The sequence below is a fragment of the Sus scrofa genome, chromosome 3, assembly GCF_054392235.1.
Source record: "Sus scrofa isolate SSC_HxYL_T2T_F1_AM1 chromosome 3, Sscrofa_HxYL_maternal_Yorkshire_Landrace_v2.0, whole genome shotgun sequence".
NCBI classification, from domain to species: Eukaryota; Metazoa; Chordata; class Mammalia; order Artiodactyla; family Suidae; genus Sus; species Sus scrofa.
In genome coordinates, this window is record NC_139385.1 from 83,623,386 (window position 1) to 83,651,254 (window position 27,869).

At 39.8% G+C, this 27,869-nt stretch overlaps 1 protein-coding gene across 4 annotated transcripts in view; it reads left to right on the forward strand.

Annotated features, from left to right (window-relative positions):
• Window positions 1-1,902: 1,902 nt before the first annotated feature.
• Window positions 1,903-27,869, forward strand: part of PAIP2B (poly(A) binding protein interacting protein 2B) — a 46,611-nt gene continuing 20,644 nt past the window's right edge. For 2 of the 4 annotated variants that reach the window (XM_003481186.5, XM_085018985.1), the window contains exons 1-2: window positions 1,903-2,077; window positions 2,748-2,804. The gene's annotated coding sequence lies outside the window, so the exon portion shown is untranslated. The remainder of the gene's footprint in view (window positions 2,078-2,747; window positions 2,805-27,869) is intronic. The other 2 variants (XM_013996061.3, XM_085018986.1) reach the window with 1 other exon arrangement.

The following is a 27,869-nucleotide window of genomic DNA, read 5'->3' on the forward strand; positions in this document are numbered from 1 at the left end:
TGGTTTCTTTTCCTAAGGTATCCTTCAGGTGCACCGTGCGAGAGGGGCTTACATGATATAGCTTTGGAAAACAGATCTTCAGGTTCACATAGTATCTTTGCACGATCAGAATTACTCTTTGATCATCAAAGGACACTATCAACAGAGAAAGGCAACCCACAGAAGGGAAGAAGGTATTTGCAAATCATATATCTGATAAAGGATTACTATTCAGATATACACAGAACTCATGCAATTCAAAAGCAAACAACAACAAAACCAACCTGATTTTAAAATGTGCAAAGGATTTGTATAGATATTTCTCCAGAGAAGATATACAAATGTCCAAAAAGCACATGAAAATGTGCTCAACATCACTAGTAATTGGAAAAATGTAAACCCAAACTATAATGAGATACCACTTCACATTCATTAGAATAGCTACTATTCAAAAAAAAAAAATCAGGAAATAGCAAGGGTTGGCAGGATGTGGAGAAATTGGGAAACTTGTTCACTAACAGTGAGAATGTAAAATGTTGTAGCCTCTGTAGAAAACAGTGGTTCCTCCAAAAATTAAACATAGAATTACCATATGACCCAACAATTCTTCTTCTGAGTATATACCTAAAAGAACTGAAGGAATGAAAGGATATAAACATATACAACCATAATAGCATTACTCACAATACTCAAACTCTATTGGCAGGTTAATGGATAAATAAAAGGTGGTACACAATTAAATATTCAGCTTTAAAAAGCAATGAAATTCTGATACATGCTATAGTGCTCTAACATGGGTGAACCTTGAAGATATTATATTTAGTGAAATGTCATACACAAAAGGACAAATATTGCATAACTCCACTTATATAAAGTATCTACAAGAGTCAAACTCATAGACTCAAAACATAGAATGGTGATTTCCAGGGGATGAGGGAAGAGGAGATGGGACGTTATTGTTTAATGGGTGCAGAATTTCAGTTTGGGATGATGAAATCATTCTGGAGGTAGAGAGTGGGGACGGTTGCACAATAATGTGAATATACTTAATGCCCCTGAAACGTGTAGTTAAAATATCTAAAACAGTAAAAATTTATGTTATGTGTATCTTACCACAGTAAAAATAAAAGAGATACGCTTCGAGGAGGGAGAACTCATTGTCACTGCTGTGGCTCAAGTTACAAAAAAAGAAAAAGGAGAAATTCCCATTTCCAGAAGAATAAAATTCAAAGTCCTTAGAAGCAACGATTGGACAACTTAAGTCCAAAGGGAAAGTAAGGTTTTATTTTTTAAAACACTCAAGAAGCAGGATTTGTCTCTAGAAATGTGGGAGTCCTTCTGCTTCCCTCCAGCCTTTCCAAGGAGCCCTACTCCCCAAATTTCCACAACAGAGGCTGCTTCAGTTTTAAGTCAGTTTTGCTCAAGGCACCTCCCTTGGTAATTGACAGCTGGGGAAATCCCACTGAGGTCCGCCCACAGGCCCCTCTTCGCTAGACTGAGTGGCGCAACCGGTGGGAGGAGCTGCTGGCTCAGCCAATGGAAGGAAACCGGAGCAAGAGCTTGTGTAAACAAACCCAGAGGTGCTGCGCCTTGGGCTCCTCCCCCACGTGGGGGCCAGAGGGATCCCTGGCCCAGGGCCGATCCTGGACTAGCGTAGCGTCTTTTCAGCCAATCAGAGCTCATGTCTCTCGCAAGGCGACGCTCCATCCCTAGGGAAAGAACCAAGGGAGCGAAAAGACAGACATTAATACCAATCGGAAGCTGGAACTTCTGAGGGAGGGGGCGGGAATTGCTTCACGTTTAGACCAATAAGAAGCACACGTGCCGTTCTAGGCGACTGAGCGGCATCCTCCTACGTCCAATAGACGAATGGGGCGGTGCCCAGCAACCAATGGCTTCGGTTCGGGGGCGGGGTGAGGAGCTAGTGTGGTGTAAGAGGTAACCTGGCGAGTGGCAGCAGCGCTCCTCGGGTCCTGTGGCTCACGCTTTGGTACTAGAGGCCGGACTGTTCTGGCGACCGCGACCTCTGCGGCAACGGCTGAAGTTCTCGGAGGAGTATCGGAGTACGGTCTGGAGGAGAGGCTTCTGGTCTGCCCAGGTGGGCTCGGTCGCCCGGGCTGCCGGGGAGGAAACCTGAGGGAAGCGCCGTTCTGTCGACTCTGGGGGTGCCCTGCGCCTCCTTTTCCGCCGCCGTCGGGATTGTGAGGGGCTGCGCGCGGCTTCCTGAGCTCCTGAGGGGAGGGTTAGCAGACAGGTCCCATGTCGCAGTCATCGGCGAGAAGGGGCGGTCGCTGGGATCAGCCCCTGTTCCTCGGGGGTGCTGGGCGGTCTTTAGTCCCTTTCTCCCCCAACAGGCGCACTAGTCTTCCACCCTCAACTTCCCTGAACCCTCTTAATCCCCTTCTAACGGACTAAAATCTCTGTCTTGCGAGTCCTCTTAACTGCCCCGGTGCTACACTGCTAAGCAAATTGGCTAGTACTGCCTCCTCGCGTCCTCTTCCCAGAGATAGGAAGGGGGAGGAGTCGCGCACGTTCGCCCCTCCCCCATTCAAGGCGCCCCCGGACCCCCCCCCCCCGCATTATTTGCTTTTCTTAAACTCCTTCTGCTTCCTCTGCTACTCTAGTCCTCTTTCTTGACACCTAATTTGAGTTAGGAACCTTGGCCACTTCTCTTCCTTTCAGCCAGTAAGTCCTTTACTCCTTCCCACCCCCCTAAATTTCATTCTCACCTTTCATGGAAACTAACATTTTCCACTCGCCCCTTACAGGCAGCTGGAAGGTGAACGCGAGAGAGGAAGAATACACTGTACAGGGAACTTTGCAAGGTTGGGAACTTTTAATCGGTTTTGTTAATGGTAAACCATTCTTGCCTTTCTTAAAAAGGCATCTGATCATTATATCCTTGCCGGAATCTTTGTCCCATTACAGTTGTTTTGGTAATAATTTTTGAACATGCAGACGAGAAGGGTTATTGGCAGCAAGAAATTTTAAATGTTATTTTTAAGTAGATAGAATTGGATTATACTTGAAACAGCTTAACGGCGCTTCTAGAGTTTGCAGGGTAAGTAAGGACTTGACCATCCTACTTTGTCATAACATATAGGATACACATTAGCTGTATTGCACAATGTGATTTGATCTCACTCAGCCTGTGGATAATATAGCATTGACTCTGTTTAAAAACAGCATTGTTTATTCCCCTTTCACAATTTGTGTTCACCTTCATAGTTATCAGTTTGGATTTCAATAGTGTTGGTTCTATCCATATGTTTCTAGATAGAAGTACCAATTATGTTGTGCCTAAATAAAATATGCCAAGAATTTTATGAGGAAAAGGTAACTTATTGTACTCAGTTTTGATTGAGACTTTAGAGTTTTGAAAATATTAGTGTATTTGTTTGACAGTGAGGATTTTGTTGGTAGGGATGGAGGAAATTGAAGTATTGGGTTAAGCCTGATGGGTCCTTTAGCCTGTGTGCGTGGGGATGGGGTGAGGGAGAAAGAACACACACGTGTACAAAACCTTGTAGATTCTAACAGTGCTTAGTTCCATGACTTTATGTGAATTGAAATTGGTTTTTCTAGTTTTTAGTGGGGCGATGTAAGCAGTGAGTTTAACATCATCTCCACTGTGTTTTGGCCAGAATTTTGCAAGCTTTTGTGAAAAATTCTTATTTTTTCCTTACACTATTTGTGACATATATATCAATATGCTTCCTTGTATTTTACTATGGTAAGATTGTATCTTGTATATAGAGAAATAAGTCTAATAGAGTGAATTAAAAGGAATCTTTGAGGAGGCAGCATTGTCTAATGGACCATATGTTTGATCCTTGTTAATACAGGAAATCACACTGAAAAGAGGAAGGTCTTAAAACTGTTCTAACAAATGCCCAGGTGTATAGAACAATAAAAAGAATTTATGACAGAACTATTAGCAGTCATCAAATAAGAGTCCTAGACAAATTTCAAACCTATGAGTTGGTCACTATTGTGGGATATTATAAGGCTGCAGTTGAAAACAAAGTTATTTTTGTACAGCCTTTTTGTTTGTGGTTTTGTTTAGAAAGTTCTTGTTTGCAAATTTAGAGCACTGTAGCTATTGATTTCTTCATAGATACTTTACTTTTAAAGAGCTCATAGTATCATGGGAGAGACACCTGTAAACCAAGAATTAGATGCAGGAGAGGTTCTGCAGTATAAGTTGTGTACAGAGCCCGGAGAAGCTCTGTGGCCCAGTATTCTGGCTTCATCTCCTGCTGCTCTAGGCCTTCTAGAATGCCATTTCCTAACTAACTGTTCGTTTCACAACCTGGTCCTCTCCCTATAGGTGCTCTTCTCTCTTCTTGAAAGCCTTTTCCGTACCTTATGTGCCTGGTGAGGTCCCAATTTCAAAATCTTCTTGAAGTCTGCCACTGCCTACGCTCCACCCAAATAATTGTTTTCTATATTCTTCTGTTATCTCGCTATGAATAATTACAGTGATTTTCATTATTCACAGTGATTATGGTCCATAAAATCACACAGAACACTAAATTAGCAAATACTGAACAGTTGCTCCTAGGGAAAATAGGTATGTTTCTCATATACATTTTAATCTTAAATTTTAAATTCAACTCATCCTGGTAAATTCTATTTTCTTTATTTAACAAAAAAGAAAATGAGATTCAGAAGTGTTAAGCGACGTGCCTGAGGCCAACCAACCCCGTAACAGGTTCCAGTTAGAATTCAAATCCTGTCTTACTGGCCCTTGAGCCAGAGCTTCTTGCACTACACTGCACTGCCCTCTCCTGGCTGTGCCCTGAATTATCTCTATGAGTGCTTAAATGAGCAGAGCAGTGCCTAGTTCAAACTTCTTGGATGGGAACCATGCGCTAAGGGGTGACTCAGAATTTTTCCCACTCTGTGCATGTCCGTGAATGACTATGGAAGCACCGTCAGTATTCATTTGGTGGTTACAAATAAATTTTGGCAAGCAGGCAAATTTCCAAATACAGGATCCACAAATAATGAGGATCAACTGTATTTGTGAATGAGCCCTGGAGTCTGTTTCATGGTAACCCGTCCCTGCAATCAACAGTGGAATGTGCTGTTTTATCCAACAGATATTCATTAAGCACTTACTATAAGCCAGGCCGTTTTAGGCTGTGGTGACCAAACTGGAAATTAAGCTGCTGTCCTTATGCATGTTAAATTTGAATAAGCCAGCTAAAAGCCTGGAGCTCAGGGGAGAGATCTAGTTTGTAATTAGAGGGTAACTTGACCAACGTGACTTGACCAACCTTGTGTGGTCCTTCCCACTTCATATTCCTTAGCATGTTGATTTCCAGAACATTTCAGTTTTGCTCTTTGCATAAACCCTCTCTTTTGAGCAACTCTTTACTTGTCACTAGTTTATTTTGAGGCTGTTTACCCATAAAACTGGCAGGATATTGTAGAAGAAACAGGCTAATGTGGTCTTTGATTTCTGCCTTTGCCACCTCCCAACTGAGTGACTTTGGTCACACTGTTGAACTTTTTAAACCTGTTTCCTGATGTCAGAAGTAGTAATATGATGTTCTAGCCCCTGTGGATTGCAAGGGAGAGGCACACACATATTACCTTTGATGACAAGGATTTAATGTAAACATGAACGGGATATCATCTCAGCCACCGTACTGTCCCTTAGCCCTAGTGCTTTTTAAAACAGAATCTGCTGTATAGCACAGAGAACTCTACCCACTAGTCTATGATAATCTGTGTGGGAAAAGAATCTGAAAGAGAATGGATGTGTGTATATGTATAACTGAATCACTTTGTTGTACAGCAGAAATTATCACAACTTTGTAAATCGACTATACTTTAATAAAACTTTTTAATAAAAAAACCTTAAAGAGCACTAACTTAGTAGTGTTTAGGATAGGATTTGAGCTCTGGAGACCCGCCCTCTATTACTTTGTTCACTCAAGCTTTGTGTTTCCTAGGAGAGAGCATCTGATTGGATTGGTTTGCCACCTTCTAAAATGGAGGACCCCTATTGAGCAGAATTTTTAACCAAAGCCGTATCCTAGGTGATCTCCCTCAAGTTCAGCCCTTAATTAGGGCTCTGAGTCTGGTCCAGGAGTTTGTGGCCAAAGAAGTAGGATTAGTTTCATGTATTATATGTGGCAAAGACTGTAGCATATATAAAAAGAACCCCTTGGAGAGAGATTCTTCCAAAAGCAACCAAGGATAGAGCAGTCCTTAGGATGCCAATTCAATAACCTATCTGATACGCTCATAGACAATGTTTAATAAAGCACCTAACAAAGTAATTGACACATGTCAAATATTGCATAGAGCTCCCTTTTGATGTTGCCGTTAACATTATAGTGTGATTGTTTGTTCATGTGGCTGTCTTCCTTCCTAGACTATGAGCTCCATGAGGGAGAGTCAACATCTTCATCCTTCTAACCTTGGCATTGAGTGCAGTGCCTGATACATTGTAATAAATATACACATGTCTGAATTGAAGCATTCCCTAACTTGTCCTGAAAGGGTAGAATAATGTGAAAGCTTTTCAGAGAAGGTATAGTTTAAACTGGTTCTTAAAGAATGAGTAGAATGTTTTCCAGGTGAATAAAACCTTGTGGCAGCATTCCAAATAGGGACCAGCAGGTGCAAAAGAACAGAGATAGAAGAAGATAACCATGACCAGTAACAGATGCAAATTTTAGGGAGAAAGTGTAATACTCTCAAGGTGTTAGCAGGGTATCAATAATAAATAGAGTTTAGAAATACAAGTATTGACTTTTGGGAACCATTACACTGTAGTGAAATTATTTACTTCATCATGAAGCTCACGTGTATCTTGTACTGTTCAAGGTGCTAAAAATGTAATGAAACTTATTCTCAGAAGGCTCACAAGCTCACAAGTAGATGGAGGAACTGGTTTGTCATGTAAGGTAATAAAGATATGAAAAAAAAAAAGCTGTCTAAACCAGGAGAAAGGAGTATTTAGTAATATGGAGCAATGGAGGAGATTACTCAAATGAGGTGGTGTTTGAGCTAGGCCTTGGTAGGTAAAGAAGTAGGAGTTCACTAGACCGAAAGTAAGGATTTATGGGGACTATTTGTGGTAGGAGAGATTTAAGAATTATCCAGTTTGCCATTTCTGTTTTGGGCACTCAGTTAATAGTTTTGTTTATTCAAGCAGTTTCTCTGAGCATATGAATGTGAATAGTTATGCTACAGTAGAACTTTGTGTCAAAATAAACTGGGTTAAACAAAGGTTTCTGAAATGCAGGTCTTCTCAAGAGCCTTTATTATGTTAATATCCTTTGTCAATTGTGGCTCTCCAAAAGGACTACATTATATTTAACTATGGCTTCTCCTCCTTCTCCCTTTGCAACATACCTAAACATCTTTTGAAACAAAATTACATAAGATACAGTTTGAGGAGTTCCCTGGTGGCTCAGTGGGTACAGGATCCAGCATTGTCACTGCTGTGGCTCAAATCATTGCTGTGGTGCAAGTTTGATCCCTTCTCTACAAAATTCTTCATGCTGCAGGCAAGGCCAAGACAAACAAAAAGACATAGTTTGAGAGATGATGAATTAAAACATATTTTTATCAAGCCAAAATTTATCAGTAGTCTCCAGGTACATTGTAAAATAATGTATAATTGCATAATCTTAGAGCAAAGAAGAAAGGACATTTGGAGAGAAAAAATACGTTCTAGCCAAGTTATTATCATCTTGGTCATTAAATCCCAAACTTATAAAAATTCTTATATGATCACACTCTCCCTTGAAAACTATGGCTTATTCATATTTTGAAATTCTGTAAGGTGATCAGAGACACCCTGCGGTGTGGCAGAAACAGAGCAGGAGTGAACAGTGGTGACCAAGGCAAAGGTCATCTTGGAAGTGAGACTCTTCCAACCTGAGAGGATGCTACTTTTATTATGCATTCATTTTAGGCCATATTAGGCATATATTTCGCTGTTGGGTATTTTATTTAAGAGCATAACAGAAATCCACACCCTCTTCTGACTTTGGAATTGTGCGTTCTCTTTTCAATAAGAGAAAATAATGACTGAGGCCTTACTGTGTAATTTTAATTATCTGTCAAATTCTGATTGTGTGATTAAATTCCTAGGCATTGTTAAAATTAAAGAAGCAATGGTCATGCTTTTGACAGTTCACTGAATTTGAAGTGAGAAGATCTACATTTGAAATTCATCTTGGCCAGCTTTCTATTTGGATGACCTTGGACACAACTGCCTAACCATCTCTAGCCTCCTTTTCCAGTACTTCTTCCTTTTCCATTTTAACCAAATGCAAATACATAGGGTTAGTGTAAGAATTAAATGATGCTTATAAGCATGCTTTATGAGCTCTGAAGCACTGTACAAATAAAAGGCTGAAGGAATATGCTGAGGCTGAGCTTAATTTGAATTAACATTTTACTTTTAGTTTTTAATTTTATATTATAGAAATAGTGCATATGTACCATTATAAAATTAGAAAGCATAGATAGGCAAGGGAGGGGGCTACAAAGAACTTCCTACATCTGCCATAGTGAGACAGTGGTTACCATTTTGATGGATATATATAGTTTCTATGCATATTTGTGTATGTATATGTGTATGCATTGTGTAATAGAAATGGGCTCATCTTGGTTGGTTTGTTTAGTCACTTTATTTTTGTAAGTCCCCTAAGAGTACATTTACTTGATTCAAGGAATTATTCCATCTTTTGCTACATATTTCTTGTATATAATGAGAACTATAATGAGAAAGAGCTAACTTCTCAGCCTGGTGAACGTGTGACCTTGTGGTAATCTAATATCCTAAACCATTTCCAAAGCTTCATGAATGGCACATTCAGAAATGGACTTGATGTGGGTATGTGGCTATGATTGGCATTGTTGGTAATAGCTTAAGGATGACTCCAGTGTGTCCGTGAGGAGCTCGTTAACCATGGTATATCCAACCCATGGAATATTACATAGTTTTGAAAAGAGTGAGGAAAATAGAAGGGTAGAACAAGAATATATATTGCTAGTAATTGCAAAACGAAATTCTGAAATGGTATATAAGAGACCATTGAAAGAAATAGTGGGGGAGTTCCCGTTGTGGCGCAGTGGTTAGCGAATCCGACTAGGAACCATGAGGTTGCGGGTTCGGTCCCTGCCCTTGCTCATGTGGGTTAACGATCCGGCGTTGCCGTGAGCTGTGGTGTAGGTTGCAGACGCGGCTCGGATCCCGAGTTGCTGTGGCTCTGGCGTAGGCCGGTGGCTACAGCTCCGATTCAACCCCTAGCCTGGGAACCTCCATATGCCGCGGGAGCGGCCCAAGAAATAGCAACAGCAACAACAACAAAAAGACAAAAGACAAAAAAAAAAAAAAAAAAAAGAAATAGTGGGAATGGGATTTCACCATATGCCTTTATATGTTTATATATTAAAAAAATTTTTGAATCATGTGTTTGTATTACCTTTTCAAAAAATGAGTGAATGAATGGATGATATGGAGATAAGAGAAAGAGATGAAATGATTTAAAACTTCCAGATGGCACTGCCTATTGCATCAGTAGCTGCTCTTTTTTCATATTCACTTGTATTTTTCATATCCATACATATTATTTTTTATTGTAATTACTCTTTTAATATTTTTTAAACTTAATTGTATTTTTTCTATGTTGCTGTAGGAGGACCCTTTAAAAAAATGAAGGTAGGGCAGTTTTGTCTAGTGCATGTCACCAAAGTGGTCTGATCCACCTCAAGAGGCGGAAAATTCAAGCCCTCTAATCATATGTGATGTACATACATGAGAAAAAAATAGGGAAAAGGAAATGTTTGTTTATTTATTGTCTTTTTAGGGCCGTACCCACAGCCTATGGAGGTTCTTCCCAGGCTAGGGGTCGAATTGGAGCTGTAGCCACTGGCTTACACCACAGCCCCAGCAATGCAAGATCTGAGCTGCATCTGCAACCTACACCACAGCTCATGGCAATGCCAGATCCTTAGCCCACTGAGCAAGGCCAGGATTGAACCCACAACCTCATGGTTCCTAGTCGGATTTGTTTCCACTGCACCACAATGGGAACTCCCGTGTTTTGCTTTTTAGACCTTTTTTATTTATTTATTTATTTTGGCCATGCCCATGGCATGCAGAAGTTCCTGGGCCAGGGATTGAGCCTTAACCACAGTGGTGTCCACACCAGATCCTTAACCACTAAGCCACCAGGGAACTCCTTTTTATTTTTTTGGCCACCCCGGGGCATATGGAGTTCCCCAGCCAGGGATCAGATCTGAGCTGAATTTGCAACCTATGCCACAGTTGTGGCAACATCAGATCCACCGTGCTGGACTGGGGATTGAACCTGTATCCCAGAGCTGCAGAGAGGCACCACCAATGCCGTTGTGCCACAGTGGGAACTCCTAAAATTGAAAAGAAAATAGAATTATGTATGTTTCTGGTAACTATTGAGATGCCTGTGTGGTTTTTTCCACTTTGCCTGTTGAGGCAAATGATAAAATTCATTTTCATATTTCTTAATTTTAAACCATTCTTACATTTCTGGGCTGAACTCTTATTTGAACAAAGTGATTTTGTTTTGCTTTATTTTAAATTTTAAACTGCTTGATTTTATTGGATCATTTTATTTGAAATTATATGTTTGTAGCATAGAAACTGGTCTGTGATTTTCTTTTTTGTTATTTTTGTTCTGTTTAATATGTTGAGCTACCTGTATGCTAATCATTAGAATGCTCTCTTCATTTGCTTGTGTTCTGAAACAGTTGCATGGGAATGACCTGCTTTTTGAAAGCAGGTACTTTGTAGGCTATAGATTGGTTTTGCCCCCCTTTTAAAATGCATTAATATCAAGGGAAGTGAAGTTTTAACATAGTGGTTTTAGTGTAAACAGGAGCAGGAGAGAATCTAATTATCCAATGAGAGCTGACTTTTGTTTGATAGTGGTGTTCTCAGTGTCTTTTTTTACCTAGGCTGGTGCTGGCGTTATTACACTTACCGTCTGAGGGTTTATGGGACCTTCGTTTTAATATTGGACAGAGGTAACTGTCAATTCTGAAGTGTTGCACACATGCACTAATTGGGCTTACAAAGGCTCTGCTTTATCCCCACTGAAAGCAAGAAGTATTGTAGTAAAACTCCACCTAGCTGGAAGCTTGTGAAGAATGGGGTATTCTGGTTTAATTCTATTAACTTGGGAAGTATGAAGGTGAAAAAAATCCTAAATTTCAACTCCCTGTTGAATGTGATTCTTAGTACATAGCAAATAATTCCACTTTTCTTCTTTAGTAAGTTTGATATCTTCAGACCTAGCTGATGTTTTATTATAGAATCTATAAAGTATGTGAGGCACACATTATGAGGATCCTTTTTTAGAACTTTAGATGTAGGATGATGTAAATGGTATTGCATGAAATCAGGCTGGATGGAACTGATGCCCGTTTCAGTATCTATTTCAGACTAGATCTTTGACTGCAGTATGTTTTCTTATTTAGCTCATTCAAATAAAACACGTTTGGGGAGTTCCCATTGTGGCTCAGTGGGTTAAGGGCCCAGCATTGTCTATGAAGAGGGGGGTTCCATCCCTGGCCTCCCTCAGTGTGCTAAGGATCCAGGACTGCAAGCTGTGTTGTAGGTCGCTGTGTTGTAGATGTGGCTTGGATCTGGTGTTGCCATGGCTGTGGTGTAGGCCTCAGCTGCAGCTCTGATTCAACCCCTGGCCTGGGAATGTCCATATTTCACAGGTGTGGCTGGAAAAAGAAAAATAAATAAATTAACAAAATAAAACATTGGATTGAGAGTGGGAATTGTGAGGAGAGTATGTCTTTTAATTGGATGTCTTTATTTCATATCAAGATAGAATGTACAGTACCCCTAGCTTTGGACCTACAGAAGGAAACACGTTTTTCTGCTTGCTGTGTACCTGGTGGTGCTTCAGAATCCCCTAAAGAGCTTATTGCCGCACACATTGCTGGGCCCCACCCAGAGTTTCTGATTCCACAGGTCTGCGGTGGGGCCTGATAATTTGTGAGTCTAACAAGTTCCCAGGTGATACTGATGCTACTGGGCCAGGGACTAAATTCTGAGGCTCATCGCTGTGTACTAAATGTAAATTCTAGAAATCTGGTTCTAGAAGCTAGATATGATCTGGGAGTATAGGGTATTCTACATTGAACTTACCACTGTATTAGAGGAATTATTATTACGGAGTATAAGAAGTGCACAGGTTACAGAGCAGATCATCAAGATTCAACTCTCTGCTGCTGCGAATCATAGGGTTTGAGTTCAGGTAATGAGCAATATTCAGTGATGTGACACAATTCTTGTCTCATGATTGGAAGCCCTAGCCAAACATCAAGTGAGAAATTATGTTTCATTTGCACTGCTTAGAGACCAAGGGATTCTGGTTAAAAAAGGATTAAGTGATTAATCCCATGAGAATGGAGGGTTATTTATCTGTCCCTTTTGTCTTCCTTGCTTAACATTTAGCCTTGCCTTAGAAGGGCCTGATTTTTTTTTTAACCAAGAAAGAACTTTGAGTGCTTATTAAACAGAAAGTTTTGTGTGTTTTTAAAGATATTATAGCCATATTTATTCTTAAGATTTTTAAATGAGTAATTTAAGAGAATAAAATCCGCTATCTTTTTTTTTTTTTTTCTTGGCTTTTTAGGGCCGCACCCGAGGCACATGGAAGTTCCCAGGCTAGGGGACAAATCAGAGCTGAAGCCGCTGGCCTACGCCACAGCCACAGCAACGCTGGATCCAAGCCACCTCTACGATCTACACCACAGCTCACCGCAATGACGGATTCTTAACCCACTGAGCGAGGCCAAGGATGGAACCCGCATCCTCATGGATCCTAGTCAGGTTCATTAACCACTGGGCCAGGAAGGGAACTCTGGAACTACCTTTTAAAAAGGGAGAAATTACTGGAATTATTTTATCTTATCATAATATGTTGGGGAATGTAGTCTGCTTCCTAAAACATCAAGCACTATGGATTTTCTTTCTTTCTTTTTTTTTTTTAGTGATTTCTCATTGCATTGTTTGAGATAATACCAGTAATTTTTGTAATCCCTCGGAGGATGAAAATGAAAACCAAAATCATAGTGCTGGCACAGAAGTTAGATGCAGGACACAGCTATGAAGGAATAGATAGATACATGCACGACATTTACACACAGAATTACATACATACACATATGTCTTTTAAAATTACTATTATTTTAGCTAAGGACAAGATACCTGTGCTGAATTTAGGCCTCCTCTAGAAGCCACACCTTTGTGTGAAGGAGTTTAGCTTCAACAAGTTTTTCTCACTTGCCTGCTACCTAAATTCTATTGTTCCACTGCTGACACCCTCGGTTTGCAGGTTGACCAGCTGGTTCAGCATTGTCTCTTGGAGGAATAACTGGTATTATGGACAGCAGGTTGCCTAGACTCCCTACTTGGAAACATTCCTGTTTTACTCCCCTGACCGCCCCTCAGAGAGAAGAATTAGGGTGAGGAAAAGGAGGGTAGAACTGGGTCCTACAGACTAGACCAAGTGTTTCTGAAGCTTGTTGCAACAAGAGAAACAAGCTACAAACTTTCTAATGCACAGTATAGATTTGGGAGACCTTCTGAATTTCTGATCTGCTAGAACAGAGCTTGGGGGCTGCATTTTTAACAACTTTCTGAAGTAATTTTATGTAGACAGCTGGGCTCTATGCCTCAGACCAGACCAGTCCTAGGGGAATTTTTACCAGCTCTGGTAAAATAAGAAAAAGTAGGATCACATAGTATTTCTCATAAAATTACATTTATTCAATACAAATAGTTGGGGTTTTTTTGCATTGAGATAAGGCTTTCCTATGCTTTAGAATGTTAAAATATCCTTCTATAAAATTATGTTGATAAAGTTTTTTTTTTTTTTTTTTTTTTTTTTTTTGTCTTTTTGTCCTTTGTTGTTGTTGCTATTTCTTGGGCCGCTCCCGCGGCATATGGAGGTTCCCAGGCTAGGGGTCAAATCGGAGCTGTAGCCACTGGCCTACGCCAGAGCCACAGCAACGTGGGATCCGAGCCGCGTCTGCAACCTACACCACAGCTCACGGCAACGCCGGATCGTTAACCCACTGAGCAAGGGCAGGGACCGAACCCGCAACCTCATGGTTCCTAGTCGGATTCGTTAACCACTGCGCCACGACGGGAACTCCGATAAAGATGTTTTTAATCACCCTTAGGTTAAAACATTTTAATCTATGTGGTCCTTAAAATACTTATAAAAATTTACTGGTCTGTGAAATCCTAAAGATTGAGTACCTCTGATCTACCCATTTTTGGAAATTTTTAAAATTTTCATTTTTAATTAATTAATTGCTTTTTAAGCTGCACTTGGGCCGTAAAAGGTGCTGGGGCTAGGGGTTGAATCAGAGCTGCAGCTGTGGCCTACACCACAGCCACAGCAGTGCCAGATCCGAGCCATGTCTGTGACCTTCACCACAGCTCTCAGCAATGCTGGACCCTTAACCCTCTGAGTGAGGCCAGGGAGTGAACCCACATCCTCATGGATACTAGTTGGGTTCGTTACCACTGAGCCACAACAGGAACTCCTGGAAATTGTTTTTTAAATACTTTGGAATACAGGTCCACAGAGAGTCCAAAATCTTTGGCTAGATAAGTTGTAGAATTCAGAATTTTTCAGATTTTAGAGAGGTGATTTCTCTGTATGTTATATAATGCCTCAGGGATCTGGTCCTCACTCACACACATACATATTTCTGAGCAAACCAAGAGTCTTCACACTAAGTAAGATAAATGAAGGCTATATATAGTTTCACATCAGTTCAGGCCAAGTTTTACTATCAGCTGAGTTTTGACATGAAGCATATGGAAAATTTTTAGTTTTTAGAGCTTTTTGGATTTTGAATTGTGCACATGGGATAGGATAGACCTGTTTGGGGTCTTTTTCTCATCCTAAAAGTACCAACAAGCTTCACATGAAATGGAGCTTTGTATGTTTATGACAGGGAATAATTTATTTTGATTTAACACACTAGTGTGTTATGAGATCTTATTTGTATTTTCTTGCCAAAGACTTGGTCCTTTGAGAAGAGCAGCATTTTTCTTCCAGCTTGGTTCCCCCACTCCCATTTGCATTATGTGAGAAAAATCAGAGTTTTAGGTCATAGCCATTCTGGAACTAACACGAGGAAGCATGGGAGTATAGAGTAGTGGCTAAGAGCATGGGCTTTGGGGACAGAAAGACCTATGCTTCAGCCTCTTCTGGCACTCACTAGATTGCACCTTGCTTTGACATATCTCTGAAAGTCAGAATTCATCTGGAAAACCCGCATTTACCTCAATAGGATCACACATGTGTTTGTTTAGACCGTTTAGCTGCTTTTCTCTCACTTTGCTTTGAAAGACAATTCTTTTTTCCAGAAATACATCAAATGAAATTGAGCACGTGGTCCTTTTTGGTGATTTTGGTTGAAATCCATGGTGTGGATTTCTTCTGATTTAGATCATCCTCTCTGGCAAGATTTTATACCTAGCCTGCTGCTTCCGAAAATGATGTTATAGCCACTTGGTATTATTAAACCCTACAATAGTAAACAAGTACATGTAAAATATTTTTGAAGAGTAGGAGTAGGAGGTTTTTTTCCCCTCAAGAGTAATTTAACCTGTCAGAAACAGATTCCTGAGTGATATTGTTGCTGGCTATGAGGGATAATTGTTTTGTTTTGTTTTGTTTTGTTTTGTCTTTTGTCTATTGTCTTTTTAGGGCAGCATCTGCGGCATAGGGAGGTTCCCAGGCTAGGGGTCTAATTGGAGCTGCAGCTGCCGGCCTACGGCACAGCCACAGCAACGCCAGATCTGAGCCATGTCTGTGACCTACACCACAGCTCACGGCAACTCTGGATCCTTAACCCACTGAGCGAGGCCAGGGATCGAACCCGCAACCTCATGGTTCCTAGCCGTATTCATTTCCGCTGCGCCATGATGGGAACTCCTATGGGGGATAATTGTTAATGCTCAGTGAAGAATGCTCAGCCCACATCTAGGCCCTAAGGGCATGGGCTTTCCTTCCTAGATGTAAAATATAGCATTCGAGAAATGGCAGTTCATCAACAACTTATTTATTGAAGCTATAAAAGCATGTTAGAAAGTATAAAAGACTTGATTCTTGCCCTCGAGAAACTTCTAAGGTTATAAATAGACTGCGTCCAAAATAAATAGTAATGCTCACTTGAATATATGTTTATTTTTTATTTTTTTGTCTTTTCGTCATTTCTAGGGCCACATTCGTGGCATATGGAGGTTCTCAGGCTAGGGGTCGAATTGAAGCTGTAGCCGCCAGCCTATGCCACAGCCACAGCAGCGTGGGATCCGAGCTGAGTCTGACCCACACCCCAGCACACGGCAACACCAGATCCTTAACCCACTGAGTGAGGCCAGAGATTGAACCTGCAACCTCATGGTTCCTAGTCGGATTTGTTAACTGCTGCGCCACGATGGGAACTCCTTGAATGTATGTTTAATCAAATGTAAAATGGGGTTGGAGATGGGGGAGACCTTAGGCAGAGATTGTATTTAGGCTGCTCTAGTGGCATTTCTAACATTATTCATTTAAAAAACAAGTTAAACTGTCAACAGATCACTCTAAGACATTTAGAAGCCTTTGTTATTCAGAAAGTTACATATATTTCATAGGTAATAATTTCCTATAGGAATGTTTTGATTAATGTTATCTGCTGAAGTCTTCAGTTTGTGGTATTTCCCTTGTCAATAGCATATAATATGTTGTTGGAGCTGTGGCCACAGTGGCCCCACCAATTTACATTCCCATCAACAGTGTACCAAGATTCCTTTTCTCATATTCTTGTCAACTTTTTTTATTTATGATCTTTTTGATCATAGCCATTCTGATAGGTGTGAAGTGATATCTCACTGTGGTTTTTGATTTGCATTTCTGTGATGACCAGTGATGCTGGGCATCTTTTCATGTGCCTGTTGGACATCTATTTGTCTTATTTGGCAAAATGTCTATTTGGGTATCCAAAATGTCTAATTGGAATGGCTTTGTTGGTTTTGTTTTGTTTGTTTGTTTTTTTGATGTTGAGTTGTATGAGTTGGATATTAACCCCTGTAGGTCATGTCATTTGCAAGTATCTTCTATTCAGTAGTTTGTCTTTTTGTTATGTCAGTGGTTTCCTTTGCTGTGCAAAAGTTTAATTAAGTCCTATTAGTTTATTTTTGTTTGGTTTCTTTGCCCTAGGAGACAGGTCCAAAAAAATACTGCTATGATTTATGTTTAAAGGGTGTTTTGCCAGGTTTTCTTCTAGGAGTCTATGGTTTCTGGTCTTACATTTAGGTCTTTAATTCATTTTATTTTTGTATATAGTGTGAGAGCTTTTTCTAATTTCATTCTTTTTTTTTTGTCTTCTTTTTTTGTCTTTTTAGGGCGACACCTGCAGCATATGGAGGTTCCCAGGCTAGGGGTCTAATCAGAGCTACAACTGCTTACCTATGCCAGAGCCACAGCAATGCCAGATCCAAGCCGCATCTGTGAAGTACACCACAGCTCACAGCAACGTCGGATCCTTAACCCACTGAGCGAGGCCAAAACCTCATGGTTCCTAGTAGGATCCATTTCCACTGCGCCATGACGGGAACTTCTTTAATTTTATTCTTTTACATGTATGTCTAGTTTTCCCAGTACCACCTATTGAACAGACTGTCTTTCCTTCATTATACATTCTTGCCTCCTTTGTCATGTATTAATTGATGATAAGTGCATGGGTTTATTTTTGGGTTCTCTCTTCTGTTGTGTGTCTGTTTTTGTGACAGTAACCATACTGTTTTGATTACTCTGGCTTTGTAGTATAGTTTGAAGTCATGAAGTGTGATACCTCTTGTTCTGTTCTTCTTTCTCAAGATCATTTTTGCTATTCAGGGTCTTATCATCACTGTTTTATAGTTTTCCAAGTACAAGTCTTTTACCTCTTTAGTTAGATTTATTCCTAGGTATTTTATTCTTTTTGAAGCAATTATAAATGAGATTATTTCCTTAATTTCTCTTTCTCATAGTTTGCTTTTAGCATATGGAAAGGCAACAGATTTCTGTATATTAATTTTGTATCCTGCAACTTTTAACAAATTCGTTGGTGAGCTCTGATAGTTTTTTGGTGATATCTTTAGAATTTTTATGTATAGTGCATGTCATCTGCAAAGAGTGATAATTTCACCTTTTCCTTTCCAATTTGTATTCCTTTTATCTCCTTTTCTTGTCTGATTGCTATGCTGGGACTTCCAAGCAATCAGACAATGGTGAATAATCAGACTATGGTGAATAAAAAGTCACAAGAATGGGGATCCTTGTCTTGTTCCTGATCTTAGAGAAAATGCTTTCAACTTTTCACTAAGTATGATGTTAACTGTATGCTTCTTTCTTTCATTTATTTATTTATTTTGCCTTTTGGGGCTGCATACACGGCACATGGAACTTCCCAGTCTAAGGGTCGAATTGGAGCTGCAACTTCTGACCTATACCACAGCCACAGCAAAGAAGGATCCAAGCTGTGTCTGTGACCCACACCATATCTCACAACAACGCCTGATCCCCAGCCCACTGAGTGAGGCCAGGGATCTAACCCTCATCCTCATGGATACTCATTGGATTCGTTTCTGCTGCACCACAACAGAAACTCCTGGGCTTACTTCATATAGCCTAGATTATGTTGCAGTATATTCCCTCTATACCCACTTTGTGAAGAGTTTTTGTTATAAATGGATGTAGAATTTTGTCAGAATCTTTTTTTTCCCCATGTCTTAGTTATTTTAATTAATGCTCCCAACAACTCTAACAAATAGGTATTGATATTATTTTACAAATGAGGAAAGTGAAGCTCAAGGAGCAGAAATTGCCAATGTTTACATAGGTAGATAATGATGAAAATAGAATTTAAGCTTTTTTTTATTACTCCATGAATTTATTACATTTATGGTTGTACAACGATCATCACAATCCAGTTTTATAGGATTTCCATCCCACAACCCCAGTGCATCCCCCCACCCCCCCAAACTGTCTCCTTTGGAAACCATAAGTTTTTCAAAGTCTGTGAGTCAGGATCTGTTCTGCAAAGAAGTTCATTCTGTCCTGTTTTCAGATTCCACGTGTCAGTGAAAGCATTTGATGTTGGTGTCTCATTGTCTGACGGACTTCACTTAGCATGATAGTTTCTAGGTCCATCCGTGTTGCTAAAAATGCCAGTATTTCTTTCCTTTTAATGGCTGAGTAATATTCCATTGTGTATATGTACCACATCTTCTTGATCCACTCCTCTGTCGATGGACATTTAGGTTGTTTCCATGTCTTGGCTATTGCAAATAGTGCTACATGTGTCTTTGCGAGTCCTGGTGTTCTCTGGATAGATGCCCAGGAGTGGGATTGCTGGATCAAATGGTAGTTCTATTTTTAGTTTTCTGAGGCATCTCCATACTGTTTTCCACAGTGGTTGCACCCATTTACAATCTCACCAACAGTGTACTAGGGTTCTTTTTTCTCCACACCCTCTCCAGCACTTATTGTTTGTAGATGTTTGGATGATGGCCATTCTGGCTGGTGTAACCCCATAGTGGTTTTGATTTGCATTTCTCTAATGATGAGCCATGTTGAACATCTTTTCATGTGTTTTTTGGCCATCTGTATGTCTTCTTTGGAGAATTGTCTGTTTGGATCTTCTGCCCATTTTTGATGGAGTTGTTTGTTTTTTGGGTATTGATCTGCAGAAGGTATTTATAAATTTTGGAGATGAATCCCTTGTCAGTCGATTCATTTGCAAAGATTTTCTCCCATTCTGTGGGTTGTCTTTTCGTTTTGTTTAGGGTTTCCTTTGCTGTGCAGAAACTTTTAAGTTTAGTTAGGTCCCATCTGTTTATTTTTGTTTTTACTGTCATGACTGTAAGAGGTGGCTCTGAGAAGATGTTGCTGTCTTTTATGTCACAGAGTGTTTGGCCTATGTTTTCCTCTAAGAGTTTTATAGTGTCTGGTCTTATATGTAGGTCTTTAGTCCATTTTGAGTGTATTTTTGTGTATGGTGGTAGGGAGTGTTCTAGTTTCATTCTTTTCCATGTGGCTGTCGAGTTTTCCCACACCACTTATTGAACAGGCTGTCTTTTCTCCATTGTATATCCTTGCCTCCTTTGTCATAGACGAGTTGGCTGTAGGTGCATGGGTTTAATTCTGGGCTTTCTGTCCTCTTCCACGGATCTATACTTCTGTCTTTGTGCCAGTACCATACAGTTTTGATGATTGTTGCTTTGTAGTAGAGTCTGAAGTCAGGGAGCCTGATTCCTCCAGCTCCATTTTTCTTTTTCAGGATGTCTTTGGCTGTTCTGGGTCTTTAGTGCTTCCAAACAAACTTTAAAATATTTTGTTTGAGTTCTGTGAAAAAAGTCCTTGGTGATTTGATAGGGATTGCATTGAATCTGTAGATTGCCTTGGGTAGTATAGTCATTTGGATAATATTAATTCTTCCAATCCAAGAGCATGGTATATCTTTCCATCTATTTGTGTCATCTTTGATTTCTTTCATCAGTGTCTTACAGTTCTCAGAGTACAGGTCTTTTGTCTGTTTAGGTAGGTTTGCTCCTAGGTATTTTATTCTCTTGGATGTGATGGTAAAGGGGATTGCTTCCCTAGTTTCTCTTTCTGCTCTTTTGTTGTTAGTGTGTAGAAATGCTGTTGATTTCTGTGTATTAATTTTGTATCCTGCAACTTTGCCAAATTCATGGATGAGCTCTAACAGTTTTCTGGTAGAGTCCTTAGGCTACTATACCTTAGGTAGGTATAGTATTATGTCATCTGCAAATAGTGATAGTTTTACTTCTTCCTTTCCAATTTGGATTCCTTCTATCTCTTTTACTTCTCTGATTGCTGTGGCTAGGACTTCCAAAACTGTGTTGAAGAGTAGTGGCAAGAGCAGACATCCTTGTCTTGTTCCTGATCTCAGCAGGAATTCTTTCAGCTTTTCACCATTGAGAATGATGTTGGCTGTGGTTTTGTCATATATGGCCTTTATTATGTTGAGGTAGGTTCCCTCTATGCCCACTTTCTGAAGGGTTTTTATCAGAAATGGGTGTTGGATTTTGTCAGAGGCTTTTTCCACGTCTATTGAGAGGATCATATGGTTTTTATTCTTCAGTTTGTTAATGTGGTGTATCACACTGATGGATATGTGGATATTGAAGAACCACTGCATCCTGGGATAAATCCCACTTGATCATGATGTACAATCCTTTTAATGTCTTGTAGGATGCAGTTTGCTAGTGTTTTGTTGAGGATTTTTGCATCAATGTTCATCAGTAAAATTGGCCTGTAGTTTTCTTTTTTTTGTGGTATCTTTGTCTGGTTTTGGTATCAGGGTGACAGTGGCCTCATAGAATGAGTTTGGGAGTATTGCTTCCTCTGCAATTTTTGGGAATAGTTTCAGAAGGATAGGTGTTAGCTCTTCTCTAAATGTTTGATAGAATTCACCTGTGAAGCCATCTGGTCCTGGACTTTGGTTTGTTGGAAGTTTTTAAATCACAGTTTCAATTTCAGTTCTTGTGATTGGTCCTTTCATCTTTTTTATTTCATCTTGGTTTAGTCTTGGAAGATTGTACTTTTCTAAGAATTTGTCCATTTCTTCTAGGTTATTGGTGTATAGTTGCATATAGTAGTCTCTTATGATCTTTGCATTTCTGTGATGTCTGTTGTTACTTCTCCTTTTACATTTCTAATTTTATTGATTTGAGTCCTCTCTCTCTTTTTTTTTTTTATGTCTGGCTAAGGGTTTTTCAATTTTGTTGATCTTTTCAAAGAACCAGCTTTTCATTTCATTGATCTTTTTCTATGGTTTTCTTTGTTTCTATTTCATTGATTTCTGCTCTGATCTTTATGATTTTTTTCCTTCTGCTTAATTTAGGTCTTGTCTGTTCTCTCTCTAGCTGCTTTTGATGTAAAGTTAGCTTGTTTATTTGAGCTTTTTATTGTTTCCTGAGATGGGCTTGTATTGCTGTAAACTCTCCTCTTAGAACGGCTTTTGCTGCATCCCATAGGTTTTGGAGTGTTGTATCTTTGTTGTCATTTGCTTCTAGGTATTTTTTAATTTACTCTTTGATTTCTTCAGTGATCCATTGGTTGTTTAGTAGCATGTTGTTTAGTCTCCATGTATTTGTGTTTTTTGCAGTTTTTTTCTCATTGTTGATTTCTACTCGTATAGTGTTGTGGTCGGAAAAGATGCTTGATATGATTTCAATTTTCTTATAGTTACCAAGGTTGGACTTGTAGCCCAGGATGTGATCAATCTTAGAGAGTGTTCCATATGCAATTGAGAAGAATGTGTATTCTGTTTCTTTTGGATGGAATGTCCTAGAAATATCTATTAAGTCCATCTGGTGTAATGCTTCATTCAGGGCCTATGTTTCCTTATTGATTTTCTGTCTGGATGATCTGTCCATTGCTGTAAGTGGGGTGTTACAGTCCCCAACTGTGATTGTGTTATTGTCAATTTGTCCTTTTAAGGTTGTTAGCAGTTGCCTTATATATTGTGGTGAACCTCTGTTGGGTGCATAGATATTTAAAATTGTTATATCTTCTTTTTGGATTGATCCTTTGATCATTATGTAGTGACCTTCCTTGTCCCTTAAAATATTCTTCATTTTGAAGTCTATTTTGTCTGATATGAGTATTGCTACTCCAGCTTTCTTTCGATCCCTGTTTGCATGAAATATTTTTTCCATCCTCTCACTTTCAATTTGTATGTGTCTCTAGAAGTGAAGTGGGTCTTGAAGACAGCGTATATATGGATCTTGTTTTTGTATCCATTCAGCCAGTCTATGTCTTTTGGTTGGGGCATTTAGTCCATTAACATTTAAGGTAATTATTGATATGTATGTTCTTATTGCCATTTTATTAATTGCTTTGGATTTGTTTTTGTTGCTCTTTTTTCTTCCCTTCTCTTGTTCTCTCCTTGTGTAGTTTGATGATTATCTTTAGTGTGGTATTTGAGTTGATTTTTCTTATTTGTTTGTGTATCCATTGTAGATTTTTGGTTTGCAGTTATTCTGATGTTTTGATATAAGAGTTTATATATATAAAAGAGATTGTTTTAAGTTGTTGGTCTCTTAATTGCAAGTGCATCTCCAGTGTCCTGCATTTGTACCCACCTCTTCTCATGATTTCTGATTTTGGTGGCATAGTTGTGCATGAATGATTTCGTATCTTTACTGTATATATACCTTTACTGGTGAGCCTTGTCGTTTGTGGTATTTTTGTTTCTGATTGTGGCCTTTTCTTTTCTGCCTAGAGAAGTTCCTTTAGTATTTATTGTAAAGCTGGTTTAGTGTTACTAAATTCTCTTAGCTTTTGCTTATCTGTGAAGCTTTTGACTTCTCCTTCAAATCTGAATGAGAGCCTTGCTGGGTAGAGTAATCTTGGTTGGAGGTTTTTTTCCTTTCATCATGTTAAGTATATCATGCCACTCCCTTCTGGCCTGCAGAGTTTCTGCTGAAAAATCTGCTGATAACCTTATTGGGGTTCTCTTGTATGTTATTTATTTCTTTTCTCTAGCTGCTTTCAAAATTTTCTCTTTGTCTTTAATTTTGGTCAATTTGATTAATATGTGTCTTGGGGTGTTCTTCCTTGAGTTTATTTTATATGGTACTCGTTGCACTTCCTGGATTTGAGTGAGTGATTCCAAGTTAGGGATGTTTTTGGCTATTATCTCGGAATATTTTTTCTGTCCCCTTCTCTCTCTCTTCTCCTTCTGGCACCCCTATAATGTTGGTGCATTTAAATGCACGGATGTTGGTGCATTTAACCTCGTCCCAGAATTCTCTGAGACTCTCTTCATTTCTTTTCAGTCTTTTTTCTCTTTTCTGTTCCACATCTGTAATTTCCACTCATCTGTCCTCCACCTCGCTTATTCGTTCTTCTGCCTCCAGTATTCTGCTGTTAGCTGCTTCTAGTGAATTTTTTATTTCAGTTATTTTATTTTGCATCTCTTCTTGCCTAAGTTTTATATCTTGTATCTCTTTGCTCAGTGTTTCCTGTAAGTTATCCATCTTTGCCTCCAGTTTATTTCCAATGTCTTGCATCATCTTCAGCATAAACAGTCTAAGGTCTTTTTCCTGGAGGCTGAGAATCTCCTTATCACTTAGCTGAATTTCTGGGGTTTTTTCCTTTCTCCCTCATCTGAGTTATAGTTCTCTGTCTTTTCATTTTTATTGGTATTTGGTGTGGTGACCTTTTTATAGATAACAGAGTTGTAGCCTCTCTTACTTCTGGCGTCTGCCCCCCTTGTGGCTGAAGTTGGTGGGGGTGGGGGGGCTTGCTGTAGGCTTCCTGCTGGGAGGGACTGTTGCCTGCCCACTGGTAGGTGGAGCTGATTCCTAACCCTCTGGGGCTTTGTCTCTGGATGAGATTAGAGGCAGCTGTGTGCCTGGGTGGTCTTTAGGCAGCCTGTTTATTGATGAGTTGGGTGTGATCCCACCTGGATTGTTGTTTGCCCTGGGGCTTCTCAGCATTGGCGGGTGGGGCCAGATTTTCCCAAAATGGCCACCTCCAGAGAGAGGCAGCTGCTAAATATTCCTGAGAGCTTTGCTTCCAATGTCCTTCCCCCACAACAAGCCACATTTACCCCTGTTTTCCTAGGAGGTCATCCAAGAACTGCAGTCAGGTTTGACCTAGACTCCTATGGAGACTTTGCTTTGCCCTGGGACCCAGTGCATGTGAAAGTCTGTGTGCGCCTTTTAAGAAAGGGGTCTCCATTTCCGCCAGTCCCATGGAGCTCCTGCACACAAGCCCCACTGGCCTTCAATCCAGATGTTCCAGGGGCTCTTTCTCCCAGTGCCAGATCCCCACACGTGGGAGTTTGATGTGGGGTTCAGAACTCTCACTCCTCCAGGTGAGTCTCTGTGAATCAGTTAGTTTCCAGTCTGTGGGGCTTCCCACCCAGGAGGTATGGGGTTGCTTATATCACATAATCACCCCTCCTACCTCTTGATGTGGCCTCCTCTTTGTCTTCTGGAGTAGGATATCTTTTTGAAAGTCCGATCCATTTGGCTGAAGATTGCTCAGCATTTAGTTGTAAATTTTGTTCTTTTTAGGAGAAAAGTTGAGCTCCAGTCCTTCTATTCTGCCATTTTAATCTCATCCAGAATTTAAGCTTAAGTTCAATTTTGTCAGAATCTTTTTCTGAGATGATCAGATGATTTTTAGTCTTCAGTTTATTAATGTGGTATACCACATTGATTTGCAGATATTGAACCATCCTCGTATCACTGGGATAAATCCCACTTGATCATAGTATATGATCCTTTTAATATATTGTTGGATTCAGTTTGCTAATGTTTTATTGAGGATTTTTGCCTCTGTGTTTATCAGTGATATTGGCGTGTAATTTTTGTGTGTTTATTATCTTTGTCAATTTTTAGTGTTAGGGTGATGCTGGTTCATAGGATGAATTTTTTTTTTTTTTCTTTTTATGACCACAGCCATAGCATATGGAGGCTCCCAGGTCTAATTGGAGCTGTAGCTGCCAGCCTATGCCAGAGCCATATTGACGCCAGATCTGAGCTATGTCTGCAACCTACACCACAGCTGATGGCAATGCCAGATCCTTAACCCACTGAGCGAGGCTAGGGATCAAACCACAACCTCATGGTTCCTAGTCGGATTTGTTTCCACTGCGCCACAACAGGAACTCCCTCTGCCACTTTTTTTGGAATAATTTGAAAGGGAACATTCTTTAAATGTTTCGTAGAGTTCACCTTTGAAGCTATCTGGTCCTAGACTTTTGTTTATTGAGTTTTTAAATTACTGACTTAATATTACTACTGGCAATTAGTCTATTCATAGTTTCTTTTTTCCTAACTTTTGTTTATTTATTTTTTATTTTATTTATTTACTTATTTATTTATTTTACATTTAGAAAGTAGGAGACCAGGAGGCACTCTGTTCTGCAGAACAAAGGCCTAGGCTTTAGCCCACATCTTTTTATTAAGGAAGGTGATGAAATTATTATTGATGGATTGATGAAGGTGACAAGATTAGTGGGCAGGGACAGGCATGGGCAATGATGAGACTATCTTCTTGGTAATATCAAAAGGGGGTATCTAGGACATAGTGCAGCTGTTAGTAGAATAACATGGTTGATGCATAAGTCCTTCATCTTGTCTTTGAAGGAAACTGTACTTTAAAACTCTGAGTCCCCAGATATTTGCCTTCTGCAGAGTTCTACTGTTCCATGGTCTTCAACATCTCCCCCTTTTTTTTTTTATTATTTGTTGCATAAAATTTTTAAAGTTTTGTTGAAATATAGCTAATTTACAAGGCTATGATCTTTTCTGCCATACAACAAAGTGACCTAGTCATATATATACTCATATCCATTCTCTCTGATTCCCCCCCCACCCCCGCATAGATTAACACAGAATGCTGGGTAGAGTCTCTGTGCTATACAGCAGGACCCCTTTGGCCAGTTTTTCCATATACTTGAGTTTGCATGTGCCAATCCCAAATACCCAGTCCATCCCTCCCACCTCTCCCACCTATTTTCTGTCTTCCTTGTTTAGTCTTGGGAGATTGTGCATTTCTAGGAATTTGTCCATTTCTTCTAGATTGGCCATTTTATTTGCATATAGCTAGTTTGTAGTAATATCTTATGATCCTTTATATTTCTGCGGTGTTGGAAGTAACCTCTCCACTTCTCCTTTTTCTTTTTTTTTTCTTTTTTTTTAGGGCCACACCCACAGGATATGGAAGTTTTCAGGCTAGGGGGCCAATTGGAGCTACAGCTCCTGGTCTACACCATGGCCACAGCAATATGGGATCTGAGCCATGTCTGAAACCTACACCACAGCTCACGGCAGTGCCAGATCCCAAACTCACTGAGCGAGGCCACGGATTGAACCTGCATCCTCATGGATACTAGTTGGATTCGTTTCTGCTGAGCCACAATGGGAACTCCTTTTTTTTTCTTTTTTTTTTTTTTTTTTACTATGCTTGCAGCATATGGAAGTTCCCAGGCCAGGGATCAAACCTGTGCCATAGTACCGACCCAAGCTACTGCAGTGACTATGCCAGATCCTTAACCCACTGCGCCACAAGAGAACTCCCCTTTTTGATTTTTGATTTTATTGGCCCCCCCCCATTTTTTCCTTGGTGAGTCTGGCTAAAGATTTATCAATTTTGATTATGTTTTCAAACAACCAGTTCTTAGTTTCACTGATGTTTTCTATTTTTTTTTTTTTTAGTCTCTGTTTTATTTATTTTTGCTGATCTTTATGATGTTTTTCCTTCTACTAACTTTGGGTTTTGTTTGTTCTTTTTGTAGTTCCTTTATTTTATTTTATTTGGTCTTTTAGGGCTGCACATGTGGCATATGGAGGTTCCCAGGCTACAGGTCGAATCTGAGCTGCAGTTGCTGGCCTACACCACAGCCAGGGCAAAGCCAGATCCAAGCCGCATCTGCAATCTACACCACAGCTCACAGCAATACCAGATCCTTAACCCACTGAGTGAGACCAGGGGTCAAACCTGTATCTTTATGGATACTAGTCAGATTTGTTTCTGCTGAGCCACGATGCAAACTCCGAGTTTAGGTTTTTCATTTGAGATTTTTCCTTATTTCCCAAGGTTGGTTTCTATAACTATAAACTTTCCTGCTCATGCTGCATTCCAAAGATTTTGGATCATTGTGTTTTTGTTTTCATTTGTCTCTAGATATTTTTTAAAATTTCTTCAATGTTCCATTAGTTGTTTAGTAGCGTATTTTTTTTTAGCCTCCACGTATTTGTGTTTTTTTGCGGTTTTTTTCTTGTAGTTGATTTTGGTCTCATAGCATTGTGGTCTGAAAAAAATGCT